Genomic DNA, 15,661 nt, shown 5'->3' on the forward strand with positions numbered 1-15,661 from the left:
TAGTCACATAGTCACTATGAACGGAGTTCCAATTTCCTGGTCAAACCAAGTGAAATATCTTGGATTAATACTTGACCAAAAATTAACTTATAAAGATCACATTGAGGGCATTCAAGCCAAATGTAACAAATATATTAAATGTTTGTATCCTCTTATAAACAGGAAATCCAAACTTTGCCTGACGAATAAACTTCTAATATTTAAACAAGTTTTTAGACCGGCCATGCTTTACGCTGTGCCAATATGGTCTAGTTGTTGCACTACCAGGAAAAAAGCACTTCAAAGGATTCAGAACAAAATTCTGAAGATGATTTTGAAGTTGCCTCCCTGGTACAGTACTACCGAAGTACATAGAATTTCGAATGTTGAGACTTTAGCACAAATGTCCAACAAAATAATGAATAATTTCAGGCAAAAATCGTTGCAATCCTCAATTGCAACGATTAATTCCCTTTATACTTAGATAAGATTTAGTTTTAGTTTTTAGTTTTAAGATATCAATTGTTATACTGACATGCAGGTTAAAAAACCTGTTTAAAATACTGAATTGCCAAGACATGAACAATGTAAAAACACTTAGATATATATCATAACAATTAAGGCTGGTACGTTACTGCAGTAACTGGAGCACCTAGGTTAAAATGAAATGTAATTTATTTTGAATTTGGAACAAATAAAGAGTTAAAAAAAAAAAAAAAAAAAAAGAGGGACACTGGGACTACCCATTAAATGAGTAAACCTAGACTTGTTAAATACATGAGATGCTTCAAATTTGAAGAAGAGCACCAACAACACAAGACAGTAGCACGAAATTTAAAGACAAGAAAGAATATTTTACAAACTATATCGATTAAAGCATGTCACAAATTTTCAAATAAAATTTATACCAATAGTTTCTTCAAACATGACATTCAATGTGAAAACTAGGTACAGTTACAAATAAGTCAATTAGATTATTTTAATAAACTTAATGTTTCTAATATCGAAAATATGTAAATCTGTTACATATAAGGGTACGTTTCATCAAAACATGATTTTTTATTGTACATCTCACGATTAATCCAAAAGCAGCAGCTATCTTCGATGACAGCTGGTTAACAGCGAAATAATACCCGCAAAGTTCCTCAACATCAGATGTGGACCGTACACGATTGCTTTTATTGACAATAATCGTATTGTCAATACATTCAATATTGACGTCAATACATCGGTATTGACAATATTTCTGTATTCACATCATCAATATTAATGTCAATAATTCCCCTTCGCGTCAATATATTGATACGTGTGGGGTTTGCTAGAGAATGACTCTTACATAAGCATTACTATGGAATCACCAAAAACATACTGTTTAAAAATCAGTCACTCTTGTATCACCCAAGGTGTTCTCAATATGAAAGGTGCTCCCAACTGCTCACTTTGAAGATAAAGCAAAAGTAGGGAGCGGTAAGCAGCGGAATAAGAAAGGTGAAAGAGACAAACAATTTGCTCACGCACACTCAAGATGCTGATTGGGTGACGTGCTGAGTCAGCTGTTAAATGTTTGTAAGCAGAATATACACCAACGCACTACAAGAATAATAATTATTATTATTTGACTAGCAATGTCAATTTGATTTGGAACACCTTTCATCCTATAAACATCTTGAACTTTCCCAGAATAATCATTTGTTTATTTATTTACGTTTTGTTTTGGATATTCGTCTGCCCTTAGTTTAAGAATATTGTGCGAGTATCAACACGAAAAATGAGTTATTCTGGAAGTGTATCCTCATTAAAATTCGAAAACGATGCAAAAGAAAGTGGAGGTCGAGATGGATATTCAGATCCACTCAAAATCGATTACGATATAAGCCTAGATTCGGCTGGAAAAGCATCCGATTTCTCCCAGGAGTTCTACAATGAAGAATACCTTCTGGATGTGGAACCAGAACCAGAACCAGTGGTCTCATTGATGGATGAATTGGAACACGTAGCTTCAACATCTTCAACAAAGGTATTTCGCATTGAATGATTTTATCTGTAACTTGAATCATAGCGTGTGTTTTGTTTTTGATTCAGAGAAAGTACCCAGATACTGAGCGTCCTGCATCAAGAAAACACAAACTGACATTTAAGGGGTCAGTTTACGAGAAACGCTTCAAGAACCAGAAAAATCAAGATCGTTGTGGATCTCTTGCTGTGGGAGGCGACAGTGCCGATGATGTTGTCAGACAAATATGGATCTACTGTTCGAAGTTTGTGCACCGGGCGGCTGTTTTCCATGACACCATTCATGAGAGTATGGAGGTTGAGACTAGTGCCTCTTTTGCAAAAGTGTCGTGGGACGAAGAAGCTCCATGCTATGAGAACTGCGACAACTTTCTGATTTGTCAAGACAAAACTAGCAGCGAAGGTCGATGAAGCAATGCTGCAAAGTTGGATGTCAAAGGAAATCACTGTTATAGTGTACAGGTATTCAGACTCTGTAACAAGTCTTCACAGGTGGAACTTATTGGAACAGAGCTTGATACGGCCTTTGGAAAAAGACCGCGCTGGAGCAGAGTCTTTGGTTTCCGTGAATAATATTAAGGCTGAGCTTAAAGTAAATCATGGACAGTACTTGAGCGGCGACGATGTAAACTGGGGTTGCTGGGCTAGCTGGATTGCTACTAAGCCAGTTGACGTCAGAGAAAAACTGATGCACGAGACACCCCCTGAACAGATCGCAAACAATATCAACAATGCCTACAGCAGGATCTTGAGAGACCTGAAAAATTACCATGCTGTCATGGGAAAAAGAATTGGATTAATGGAGGATAAGCAAAAAGAATATGCAGAGATGCTACAGGCCATGAATAACTCCGTCGCAGCGAAGGAGAATCGCTTTTCCATGGAGTTAGCCAAAACTGTGAGTGATTGCATCGATGTTGACCATGCATAGACTGCGATTGACTCCGAATTTTTTATGTTTCCGAACGCTCGAATAAAATTATCAATAAAAACATTTTCGTAAAGAGTATTTTATTACACAAAATCACATATCAGAAATTACTTAATCAGTTCACCAGCACTAGTCAAATTCACCTCGAAAATCCAATTTCTCTCATGTTTTGGTCCAATCCCACACTAGGATCAAAAGTTCCCCCAGGCAGATACCCGCACGTTCGGAAAATATTCACACAGCTTCTGTCTTTGAAATCATTGAAAGTTTTTGCTATAGTTATTGGAATATCCTTGGAACTATTTTCCACGTATGTCCGTCTCAGATATGCCTTCAAATAGCCGAAGACCAACTCAATAGGGTTAAAAAAGGGTGCGTACGCCGGCAGAAAGATGACTACGATTCCCAATGAACGAAGGTATTCCGTTATGGATCGGTGGCAATGGATTCTGGCCCCGTCGAGTATCCATACGGAATATTCTGTGGGATGTCTTTTCACTTTTCCAGATCCTATTAGCTGTCGAACACAATTGAAAAATATAGCTCGTGTGAACGTACCTTCCGTTGAAAAAGTTTCCAGTATTCCATTGACACCGAGGAAGCTTACACTCAAAAATATTACAAAACGAATATAGATTAAATTTTATGCATTTTATGGTTTTTCAAAATGTATACATTGGTTCGATTAAAATTTTCGTCAAAATTATACTAAGTCCGAATAACGGAGTGGAATTCGCTCAGTGTTTACTAAAATGACAGAAAAAGAACATCTGGATTTCCTTCGGAGCTTCGTGCTGATGAAGAGCTTTGTCCCGGCGGATTTCTACTGCGCCTGTGATTTGCTGGGCAGCATCGAAATTGTAAGTATTTTTTTTTAAATAATATTCATAAAAAAATAAACTTATTAAAAAGGCTTCCTGAGACAATTTTTATTTTTATTTGAAAACAATAATATTTTCCATAAATAAAATAAAGAAGCGAAAAATACGTTCTCTCGAATAAACCGTATCTATGCATTGAAAGTATATTTCGATTTTATACTATGGCACGCATAAACAATTTTTATACTAAGTTTGCATTCTCTCCTTTTATACCGACCTTTGCGTCGGTACGGAGAGTTGCGATTTAGCGTAACTTTTATACTATTTAGGTTTCAATATTTTTTGGGTGTAGAAGGGAACAACGTGGACGTCTCACAAATTCTCCTCTGTACATTAGCTATTCACCAACCTTAGCATAACCTTTAGTGCGAAGCATGCTCCTATTGTCGCATGAGACCTCATCCAAGAATAGTAAATTGTGAATATCCCAGCTGGTCTCATTCAATTCAGTAAAAAAGCGATAGATCTCCTCCTGCCGTAGTTGGATTGCACGTTGCTCTAGGACCTTCCAGGTATAACCTTCTGATAGAAGAATTCTGCTGATGGAGGCGGTGCTGATAGATTTATGAAAATATTGCATGAATTTGTGTTTCGCTTCATCGAGGAACATAACCGGATTCATTTTGTACAGATTAATTAGCCACGTTCTTTCCTCGGCTCCAAAACGAAGGAAAACCTTAGCTTTTTCCTTACGGGAAAAAACCTTTATTCTGCTCGTACAATGTAATCCAGTTTGAGATTGTCGACGGATGTTTCGCATATATTTTTGCCAGCTGGCTTTTTTTAAGGTCCAAAAAGTAGAACCCGTATAAACAATGTTATATGGTGTTGGAGGATGCATGTTGATGTGAAACTCTCTCCTGAATATCGGCCATAGACTTGAGGTTGAATAAATAATTATTGAAATCTAATCTACGAATCTGGAGCAGTCTATCTGCGTATCAACTCCACGTTAGGTTTTGTTTATTTATCAAAAGGAAAAAAAAAATCAACTGAAAAGCAACAATGACTTTGACGTTGCGGCTGTCATGCGAGTATATTGACAAGCGCATTATAATCGCCGCCAGACTCTAATAAATTATAAGCGGGGCAATAACAATATCAAATGGACAGAGTGTAAAACTGTACGAAATTCATGACACAATCATATTAACAGATAACAAATTCCAGTTAGTTGTTGCTGAATATCAAATCATAGGTTACAGAGATCATTTTGTGTCCTACGAGGTAGGATCAAAAACGGATAATTTTGTCATGTTAGACGCAGATGTTTTTAACGGCCCCCAATTCATGTTTACCTACTGAACAATGGTAAAAGCTACATAGGGGAATTTACGTATTCTCGGCAACCTAAGCAGCAACCTTCTTTCTATAGCCTTTTTCTCTAAAGAACGCACGCATATGCAGTATTGGTTTGTTTACAATCTTTTGCTGCCAGCTGCTCTAACAATTTCAGTCGAAAGAATTGACAAAAACTGTTTTGAAACGCTTTTACAAAGCTCCAAACTTCTCTAGTGAGAGCGAGTATTGTCGGCAACCAGTTTTTCTTCGGCAACCGTTCCATTTGAACTGCATGTAAATTTGCTGTTCTATTATCGGCAACTCGAAATCAGCTACAATTTGTAGTGCGTGTGTTTCATTTCAAGAAAACCCTGCTAGATTGCTTTTTCTCAGTGGTAAAAATATAGTCAAATTGAAGCTGAAAGCATAAAGAATCGTTTGCATGCATTCAGCGAAGTGTTTTCGTAAGAAAATCCAGTGAAAATAGTGTTTCAATTTGGGTTGCCGAAAATAGTCTGTCATGCCGAAGCTGTCATTTCCCCTACGTGTTAAGAAATATTTTAATTAGTATAGTTAATAGCCTCTATCAATGCTTAAATATTATCTTTCTGAAACCTTTTATTTATATTAGAATCACATTTTACAACAGAATTATGAAATTATTCATGTCATTTCAAAAAATTTATCATTTTATTATGAGAGTACATGACAATTATTTCGAATGTCAACACCTATAAAATAAGCAGATTTTAACATTAAACACGAAATGCTTTGGATTTGACATTTAAAAGTTTGGACGAAAGGAGCCCCTTTTAAAATAAAATTATGACCAAGCTCTTGATGTGAATGTTACTGAACCTTTGCAGGGAAAGCTTTGAACTCTCTACCAAAAAGAACTAATGCGTACTCTTATTTTAACCAACGTTTTTCTTAAATCGGCAAATGTTGTTTTTGTGTGTGCAGGGTAAATAAACTAACTTCCTAACTTCTTTGGAAAGCTTTCTGCAATTTCTGGACTTTTAGCAACACTGGTTTTCGTCAGCACAACCGTTTGTCTTAATAAATTTACATCAAGTAATCTTTCTATTCCTTCGAACCAATTTGAACCTTAAGTACCCTGGGAAAAAAAGCCGACCGAAAGCGAAAGGATTACCTAATTGAATGATTACTGCTTCTGACGGGGACCGCACGTCTCCGTCGTAGCCGAAAGAGTGTCTCTGGTTAGCTCGTCAATCATCATTATCCGCGTACTCGCGAGCTAGGCCGAAAAGCGTAAAGCGACTCCTCCTCCTCGGGACGCAACCAGCGAACGTCCGGTAGCCAGCAGCACGAATTTCAAACTCCGAACGCAAGAGTCAGAATGTAAAATGACAACAGAATAGACGAAAATCATCGAAAAGTATCACGCGAAGTGACGGGAAGGGAGAAAGGAAAACGGCTTTCAATTTCAACAAATTAAATATCAACTTGAAATCGCTGCGAAGAAGTCAATTTAAAGTCCATTCAGTTGTCTCTTTGCTGGTAATTCCAATGCGGGGACAATGTGATTATCGTTAGGGTTCTCTTTTCGAATGAAGAGTCAGCCGAAGTAGGCGTCGATGCCTTGATCCATAATAGAACGGAACGGAGTCGTTGCTATGGAAACTGGTGTCGGTCAAATTTAAGTAGCGGAATTATCACCTATAATCCGGGAATTATCAGATCGTGATAACATATGCTTCCGAGTCTGTTCCGAAGATGTTTCAAACCGAGCAAACAAAGCTAATTTGTGCAAACAAATGATACACATTTGCCGATATGAATCGGCATATTTTCTTTCCCTACTCTTGTGGATCGTTGATTGACTATCGGCCACACCTCAACGCCAAAGTTAATGGATTCCTACTCATGCTGTGTGGCGTCAAAAAGGACGGCAATTAATCGCCTAATCATCAATATGCCATCATCATCATCGTCATCACGTATGCAAATCGATCCGTGTGCATTAGGAGGAGTGTCCGCACATTACGAAACCCCTTCACGTTCGTTTGTTATGGTGTGATTTATGGGCCCTGATGGGTGGTGGATTTAGCTAATGACCCGATCGGTGAATGTTAAGAATCGCTCATCAATAAATGTTTTGGAAATCGCAAAGGAAATAATAATGCTATAAATCTACTTTTTTGATGCAGTCGTTTTAAAGTTTTTATAATAAAATTTTCGTAAGACTTTGCGGTTTTGTATCTGGCAACACTGCTGTCAATTAATACACGCTAAGATTATTAAATTCAAAGCTAAAGGGTGTCCACGATGAAATTGCCACACTATGAAATTGCTCTAACTTTTTAACCGTTGGGTAGAATTTAATGAAAATTTGGGTGGATTTAGTTCATAGTGCATTATTTACATCCTGCAAGTTTTAAAGTCCTGTGATCAAAACTCGCGGAAATGGAGTCGAAAGAACAGCTCGTGCGTGATAAAATCTTGCGCATTCATCACGAGAACAAGGATCTCTCGCATCGTTCCATCGCTAAAACGTTGGGAATCGCGAATTCCACGGTGTCGCGAGTGATTAAGCGGTTCGAGGAACGGTTGACCTGAAAATTTGATGGCAATCGGATGAAAACTCGAATTTTGCGAATCAATTTTGTGTGTGGCAATTTCATCGTGGACACCCTTTAAGTAAAGTTCATCATCAATCATTTAACTAAGCTGTGGGTATGCGGTGTATGTCCTAAATTCAATAATTATGTCTTTGTTAATTTTACTATCAACAGTAGTTCAATTTTTGATGAACCGATTACCTAAATTTGGGTACCATTCTGATGTAAATATACTCAATTTCAGAAAAATTTCACAGCTTTTAGCAATAATTTCCCCATCCAAGCACCGCAAAGTGTTCTTTACCGTTCTTTGTGAAATGTCATGCAAGTCATAAATCCCACCACCCTCTCCTTCATCAAACCGATAAAACTAGATAGCGGGAAAGAAAGCTATAACCTATGCGGAAAACTTGTACGATACTTCCATGGCACATAATATCAGTCGAGAGAATGACCTTGCACTGGTTCAGCACAATCGACCGCGCTCGCTGAGAATCTAGGTCAGAATCATCATCACTTTACCGATACCGATGAAATGACACCACTCGCGGTGGTGCAAAATCAAACTATACCAACTCAGCAAACTCGATCACAACGAAGTGACCTTCAACGATCGATCGATCGATCATTGCCAGTGGTGTCCAGGCTGTATCTCTCTGGACGCACATCGGATTTCCAACCGAAACCGGGACACAGCCGGGTTTCTACGTCTGCCGAGCTGAGCCGGCACTGCGCTGCATGGCCATGTTCGGATGCTTGCCCCGCGCCAAAAACGGGTGAATCTCCATTATTATCATTTGTCGATTTACGGAGTTGACAGTTATGGCGTTGTTGCCATGGCTACCGACCCGGTGCGATTTCTTCTTTTCAGAAGCTGATGACGGTTGTCGTCGCTACTGTCACTCTTGCATGGGCTGGCGGACTGCGGTCAAAAGTTTTCGGACGTGACACTAAACCGAAAACCACACCACGACCACGTCGGGTGTATCAGTTTCAACCCTCTGGGAACGGACAGCAATTTGTTGGTGGAGGTAATCCGGACATTTCGTTTAATTCCGTTTGCTACCTTTTGAATTCTGATGTCAGGCGAGAGGTGATTAAATTACGAGACGGGAGATGATGAGAAAAAATCGACGATAAATTGGTGCCGCATTCAGCGGCTGCGGACCGGAAAGGAGCGGAGGAAAGACAGAAGTAGGGAAGACTTATCAATGCTGAAAATTCGTCTGTTTTTTGATTGGTAGGGTCAGCTTTAAGATGAATCCAATTTCATTGTCCAAATGCAATGGAATTTAGGGCGATTCTTGGGATTTGAGGATTGTTGACTTTGGATTACTTTTTCTATGACCACAAATGATGGCTAACACGAGAAAAAGGCCTAATATTGGTGATTGGTTCTCTAAATCAATATTGTCTTTTGTGAATAACACGACTGCAAGTGCATTTCATACCGAGTTGTTTCAGCGACTAAAAGCTGCTGATGCGACGTTTTCGCTGGCAACACTTGAATTTCTAATGTCACCAACCAGTGAAGATTTTGACGTCGGAAGTCGCAACTCGGACTCGCGAACTTTTAGTAGTGGCGTGGCAATGCAAACATGAAACTTTGGACTTCAGCTTCGAAAGTCACAAATTGGCTTGTAAATTGGTTTATGCGTTCACTCGCGAGTCGTAAAATCGTTGATTGTGACTATCTAAAAGCGGATTTGACTGGTTTTATGTGTCAAACACTTGCCTTTCAACCTCTTCTTGTATCTAACAAGTACAAAATATCACTATAACATCTAATGATTCCGAAATTCCGAAAATCATTTTTTTATAGCAAGTGAGTGGAAGCACCATTCAGTGTGTTGTTTCAGGCGCAAACTAACATCCATCTTCTGCCGTAGTAAACCAAAGAGAAAGTCGATGAAGAGAATCGATCAACGAGGATAGGCCCTTTTCAAATGTTAAGCGAGCATTGTAGCACCAAAGAGAATCGATCAACAAATATAATATCACACACAAACAGGCGTAACGCTTTGAATACAGTTTTCTTAAGAATGTCGTAACGGAAAACACTAACAACATTCGTGGAAAATAAGTTTGCCTACCAAGTTACCAAGTCTCAAACAATGTTGCAAACAAGCGTTGTGGTGGGGAATTCGAGAAACTTATACTATTTTCATTAAATGCATTAAAAAGTTACGTCTGTTTGTCTGTGAATAGTAATTGTGTGTGCGTCTGAATAGTCATTTCTAGAGAGGATCTATAGCAAACCCCACACGCATCAATATATTGACGCGAAGGGGAGTTATTGACAATAATATTGATGATGTGAATTCAGAAATATTGTCAATGTCGATATATTGACGTCAATATAGAATGTATTGACAATACGATTATTGTCAATAAAAGTAATCGTGTAGGGTCCACTTATGAGAGTCAAGTCAAGAGAAAAACGGTGGAACTCGCATTACGGTTTTCGAAAGATCTCCTTTCCATTCATTCGGCAACATAGGAACTCTGCATCCACTTCTAATTAGTTCTATAGAGAAAGAAAATTAGCGGCTGTAGTCGTGGGAGGGACAGTGAAAAATTTAGAGCAATCTAGAGTTACTCTGAAAAACTCTATTGCTCTCTGAGCAAATCTTTCTCTCATTTCTAGTTCATTTTTAAAAAGGTCTTATTTATTTCTTGACAACAGTTCATGTTTAAGGTTCGTTTAAGGCTTTTTGAAATCTTCAGCTGGATATTTAACCTCGTTTGTTTTGAAAGTGATGAACAGCAGCAGCAGACTTATATTTTTTCACTGTTGTCGATTTTAACTGTCTTGAATATTAAAATCCGAATCAAACATCGGGATACAGAATTATGTTTCCTCATCATCGGAGTCACACTCAGGTTGCAGCTTCAAGCAAGCCGGAAAGCGGACAGTAAGTTTTTATTATAAAACAAACCATAAAATGGTTTGCAAATAATATCTACCTTTCTCTCGACCTTTTTAATCATTTTAATTCCTATCTCGCGTAACATTTTAAAAAGGCCTACAATCGAAATATAAACAAGCTAGAAAATGGGTTGAAAATAATCTGCCTACTTCTATTCCTATACAAGAAAATCTAAGTTTTTATGTTAGCATTTCTACAGTTCAGTACACAACACCAAAATAATACATGATTGGCCGTTTTAGCGTGTGGGCCAATAAATGATTCGATTTATTTGATCGGCCGTTTTGAAAATGGATTTATAATAATTTTTGCCGGTTATGCGGAACATTCCTACATGATTGGTAGCTATTAAGCGGTGCTATAGAATGGTATCAAAAATCTATTTGTTTACATTTTGATTATAGGCCCTTTTCAAATGTTACTCGAGATATGCCTTTTTCTTTATTTTTTTTCGATGCAGATCAGAGCAAATCAGAGTTACTCTGAGTAACTTTCAGCTAAAGAGACACTCGCATTAAAGCCGTGCTCCCCCTTGGCTGTAGTAAATCATTATATCAGTGATATTGTCGAATTATCTTAGCAACAAATATTACAAATCCTCATTACTGGTCATAACCAAACGTATCCGAGGACAATTTAAAGCTCACTGCGTGTTTATGGTTATTTATTCGCTTATATTCTATAGTCTATTGCAATACCTTTCGTGGAGCTCTCATTAGCATCATAATGTATGTTTACTTTGCACGATTGACCAATGCACGGAATGAACTCACGAAAAAATTTGATATTTGAACGGTGCCGTGTTTACGAAAAATGAACACATAATACGTCACCTAATTGATTAATGCACGGAATGAACTCACGAAAAAATTTGATATTTGAACGGTGCCGTGTTTACGAAAAATGAACACATGACACAATGCTCGCGTAAATTTAGAAAAGGGTCCATCAACTTTAATAAACAACTTGCAATATTAAAAAAAATACAAGGGACAGCCCTATGGGGTTGTACGCAATGGTGACGTAGGACTACGTGGTCTTATATAATAAATCTATTTGTTAACTGCAGCAGGAGCTTGTGTTTTGTGTAGGAATAGGAATTTGAGCGGGGTTCTCTCTGTTTATACTCTTTTGTATGACGCGCTTGACATAGATGGCGCATAGCGACTCGCTGCTTGCGGGGAGCCTTTCGTTGTGTACTGGAGAACTCCACCACTCATTACGCGGGTGATTGAATAAACACCACATGGTGAGAACGGATGGAATTCAACTTTGAAATCTGTGTTAAGGAAATCGCTTTTCGCGGGCAATCGGTGATAATTTTAATTATCATAACAACAGTTGCACATTCGTGCAATTTTCAATAGTAACATTTTGAAAAATTATAAAGTCTTAAATTTAACAGATGCGTAGAAATATTTCTAATCGATTGGTGTAAAAATTATTGAAATTGGTCCAGGGGCAGCTGAGTTATTAACGTTCAAAATCTTTCATAATTTTGTTATATGTTCCATTTTCGATTTTCACAAAGTGTACCCCCATATAGAAATCACAGACGTAGTCCTACGCCAAAACTGTCAACGTAGTTAATGAGCATCCCCCTATCAGTATACTGCTGAACTGAGTAAAATTTACGACTATTTTCCTCAGGGCAGATTTTGTGAGGAGATGCGTTTGCGATGCGGAGTGCATTTTGACGGTTCGATTGGAACAACTTTTGACAAACGTCAAGTCCACACTTTTACTTAGAGGACTTTAGGACAATGGAGGAGGACTTTCAATGTAAAGTTTTTCATTATAAATAATCATAAAATCGTAAATGAGGGACACAAGGAGAATGCTGCCCCTTTAATACAGTATATACATTTTACGATTAATTTAGCAACATTGAATTGCATAAAACGTTGTAGGACAAAAGGTCGAATGGACAAAAGGTCGAAGGATAAAAGGTCTAATGGACAAACGATCGAATGGACAAAACTTCGAATGGACAAAAGGTCGAATGGACACAAGGTCGAATTGAACTCAGATGGACAAAAGGTCGAATGGACAAAATGTCAAAGTGAACAAAAGGTCGAAATGAGCAGTTCCACGCAAAATAGCGAAAAAAAAACATGTTTTTGAATCTCTTATTTGTATGAAACTAATTGCGTAATTTTTTTTTTTTTTATACGGGCAATGATTCACAATTTTGCAAAAAATTCTTCAATTTTGGATCTTGCAAAATGTTCAAAATGGCATCCATGAAGTTTTACGAAAAATTTGTAGCATGGAAACGGAATTGCTGTTCGAGAAAGCTTGTATTTTTAGAAGCTTTTTTAAGTTCAAAAATCAGTCATAGAGATTTAAGATTAAACATCTATTAACACAATTTTTTTTAAATATTTACTTAAAACTACAAGTCACATTTTTTGTATATATTCCCCAGAAAAATATTATTATTCTCTACAACTTTGTTTCAGACGTCATTTCAAGTTTTTGAAAATTGTCATAGACGCCATTTTGAAAATTTAACAAGATTCAAAATGGCCAAATTTTAGTAAAAATATTAATCATTGCCCATAATAAACAAGTATGCAAAGTTGCATGCAAATCGCAGGAGGTCGAGTTTTACCGATTCGTCATTTGGCGTGGAGCTGCTAAAATGGACAAAAGATCGAAATGGGCAAAAGGTCGAAATGAACAAATCTCGATAAGTTTTTCAACAGTGTTCACTCGGCTGTCGACAAAATCAGGCCACTCTGTGTGCTACTCGACCGTCTGTTTTCTCGACAGCAACCATTGTGTGGTCCTCCTCATTGTTCTTCATCAGCAGTTCTTTCGGTCGATGCGTCGTCGACTTTGGAAAGCAACCGTTTCGTGATGAGTTTGTGAGTGCTGACCACGTTTTGCGTCCATTGCTGCAAGGGACGCGCTCTGACCCTCGTTGGCGTAACTGCCATACAATGAAACTACTGGAAGCGGCTCCAGTTCTGATGGAGGCGGCTTTTTGAATAGCGGAAGATAAAGTGTTTATTGTGTTGTACCTTTTGACTATATGTAGTTTTAAAATGTATTTTATAGTGACTAAGAATCCTCGGCTCTGTAAAGTTAATTCGGTTGAGCCTTATCAAATAAATTAATAAACAAAAAAAAAAAGTTTTCAAAGGGACGTATCAGCTTTTGTAAACAATGCATTTGATCGTCGATTTGGTAGCTCGCATGCTAACACTACCATCAGATAGGGGCAATTTTCCCCTACCTGCTAGTGGTGTTAGTAAGCGTGTGCGAGCTACCAGCTACGCCCAATCGATGATGAAATGCATTGTTTGCAAAAGCTGATACGTCCCTATGAAAAAGTAATCGAGAAATGGGCAAAATAGATAAACTGGTCAACTCTCAAATATTTTCCCTGAACAGTTAAGGTAACAATTAGTTACTGTGCGTATCACTGCTATTTAAGAGACAAAAGTACTGCCTTTCTCTAGAATATATTCCTTCTTTAAATAATGAACAGCTCTTCAGAAGTATTTGCATGGCATTTGTTTTAAAGTTATTTTAAACTCTGAGCGATAATAATAATATAATAAGCAATATTTTATCAATTTGGAATATGGGTTTTTTCAACTTAACTCCACTTCAACTTTTTGTCCATATCGACCGTTTGTTCAATCGACCTTTTGTCCATTCAAGTTCAAGTTTTGTCTCTTTGATCTTTTGTCCCTTCGAACTTGATTGATTGATTGATTGGTCTTTATTTAGGAGGCTTTCAGCCTGAGGCTGGTTCACCTCCAACGTCCCCCTCCCCCTTCGAACTTTTGTCTCGCTAAGTTCTATTCGACCGTTAGTCCATTCAGCGTTTTGATCCATTCGACGTTTTGCCAATTCGATTTTTTGTCCCCCTTCGAACTTTTGTCTCACTAAGTTCTATTCGACCGTTAGTCCATTCAGTGTTTTGATCCATTCGACGTTTTGCCAATTCGATTTTTTGTCCCTCATAGTTCAATCCAACATTTTTTTTCCATTCGAACTTTTGGTCTATATAATTGTTATCTATTAGACCTTTTGTCTCTATAAGTTCAATTCGACCTATCGTCCATTCGACCTGTTGTCCCGTTGACCTTTTGTCTCTTTGACCTTTTAACCCTTCAGCCTTTTATCCATTCGACATTTATCCTTCAAAATTCTATTCAACCTTTTGTCCCTTCGACCTTTTGACATTAGACCTTTTGTCCTTCCACTTTTTGTCTTTAGACCTTTTGTCATATATTCGCATAAAAATATCAAGAGGAAAATTCTGTCTTCATTCAGATTTCTCGATGAACAATTCAAAAGGTCCTATCTGCTTTGGTCGATTCTCTTCATCTAACCTTCAATGAAAGCATCACTTTTTTCAATTGAGAGCTCTGTGTCTGATATCAAGGAATCGGGCCCAAGCGGCGTTATTGTATAGTCAGCGTCTGTGGTGTCCTGTTTCGGAGACACTGTCATGGGAGTATACTTTGATAGGAAAGTGGTCGCTGCCATATGTATTAGGTTGATGCAAAATTTGACTTTTTCGCTCCACAGTGCCTAAATGGTTTCAAATCGGGTCCTGATTAGCCTCCCAAAGTTACAACTCATTTGGTTAGAAACAGACTTCGCACAAGCCATTTGAAGTTTACATGTGAATTACTATGGGAAATCTCAACTTTTTGTTCGTTGCCTTCTAGTCTTTTTCCATATTGAGCTGCGAAACAGTTCGATAGCCATTCTTATAGAAAATTTTCTCAGCTACAACTTTGCTCAAGATTGTTTCTATGTAAAACGAGACAGGAAAAAGTTATTAATTATTAAAGAGATTGGTAAACTTATGACATGATCAAGCAGCTGTGTAACAGATATCAGAAACCTTGCCCCTACTTTATACATGCTCCTCTACATACCCCTATCTACTCTATGTATACACGACGCCACTGTATCTCGATCATGAAAAAACCGATGAAAATATCGCGGATACGGGAAAAATAGTTCGGAAACGCGAAACGTAAAGTTGGACAACGTAAATATTGATTGGATACGGATCGGTAAAGCGTAAAAGTTGCG

At 37.8% G+C, this 15,661-nt stretch overlaps 1 protein-coding gene and 2 pseudogenes across 4 annotated transcripts in view; 1 reads left to right on the forward strand and 2 right to left on the reverse strand.

Annotated features, from left to right (window-relative positions):
* The window catches only part of if (inflated), a 188,840-nt gene that overhangs the window by 65,152 nt on the left and 108,027 nt on the right, over positions 1 to 15,661 (reverse strand). The gene's annotated exons all lie outside the window — the stretch shown is intronic.
* LOC135699039 (uncharacterized) lies at positions 1,748 to 2,923 on the forward strand (annotated as a pseudogene).
* Positions 3,063 to 4,679, reverse strand: LOC135699040 (uncharacterized; annotated as a pseudogene).

Source organism: Ochlerotatus camptorhynchus, unplaced genomic scaffold, assembly GCF_037179485.1.
Source record: "Ochlerotatus camptorhynchus isolate MF236.1 unplaced genomic scaffold, CSIRO-AGI_Acam_v1.1 ptg000102l, whole genome shotgun sequence".
Lineage (NCBI taxonomy): Eukaryota > Metazoa > Arthropoda > Insecta > Diptera > Culicidae > Ochlerotatus > Ochlerotatus camptorhynchus.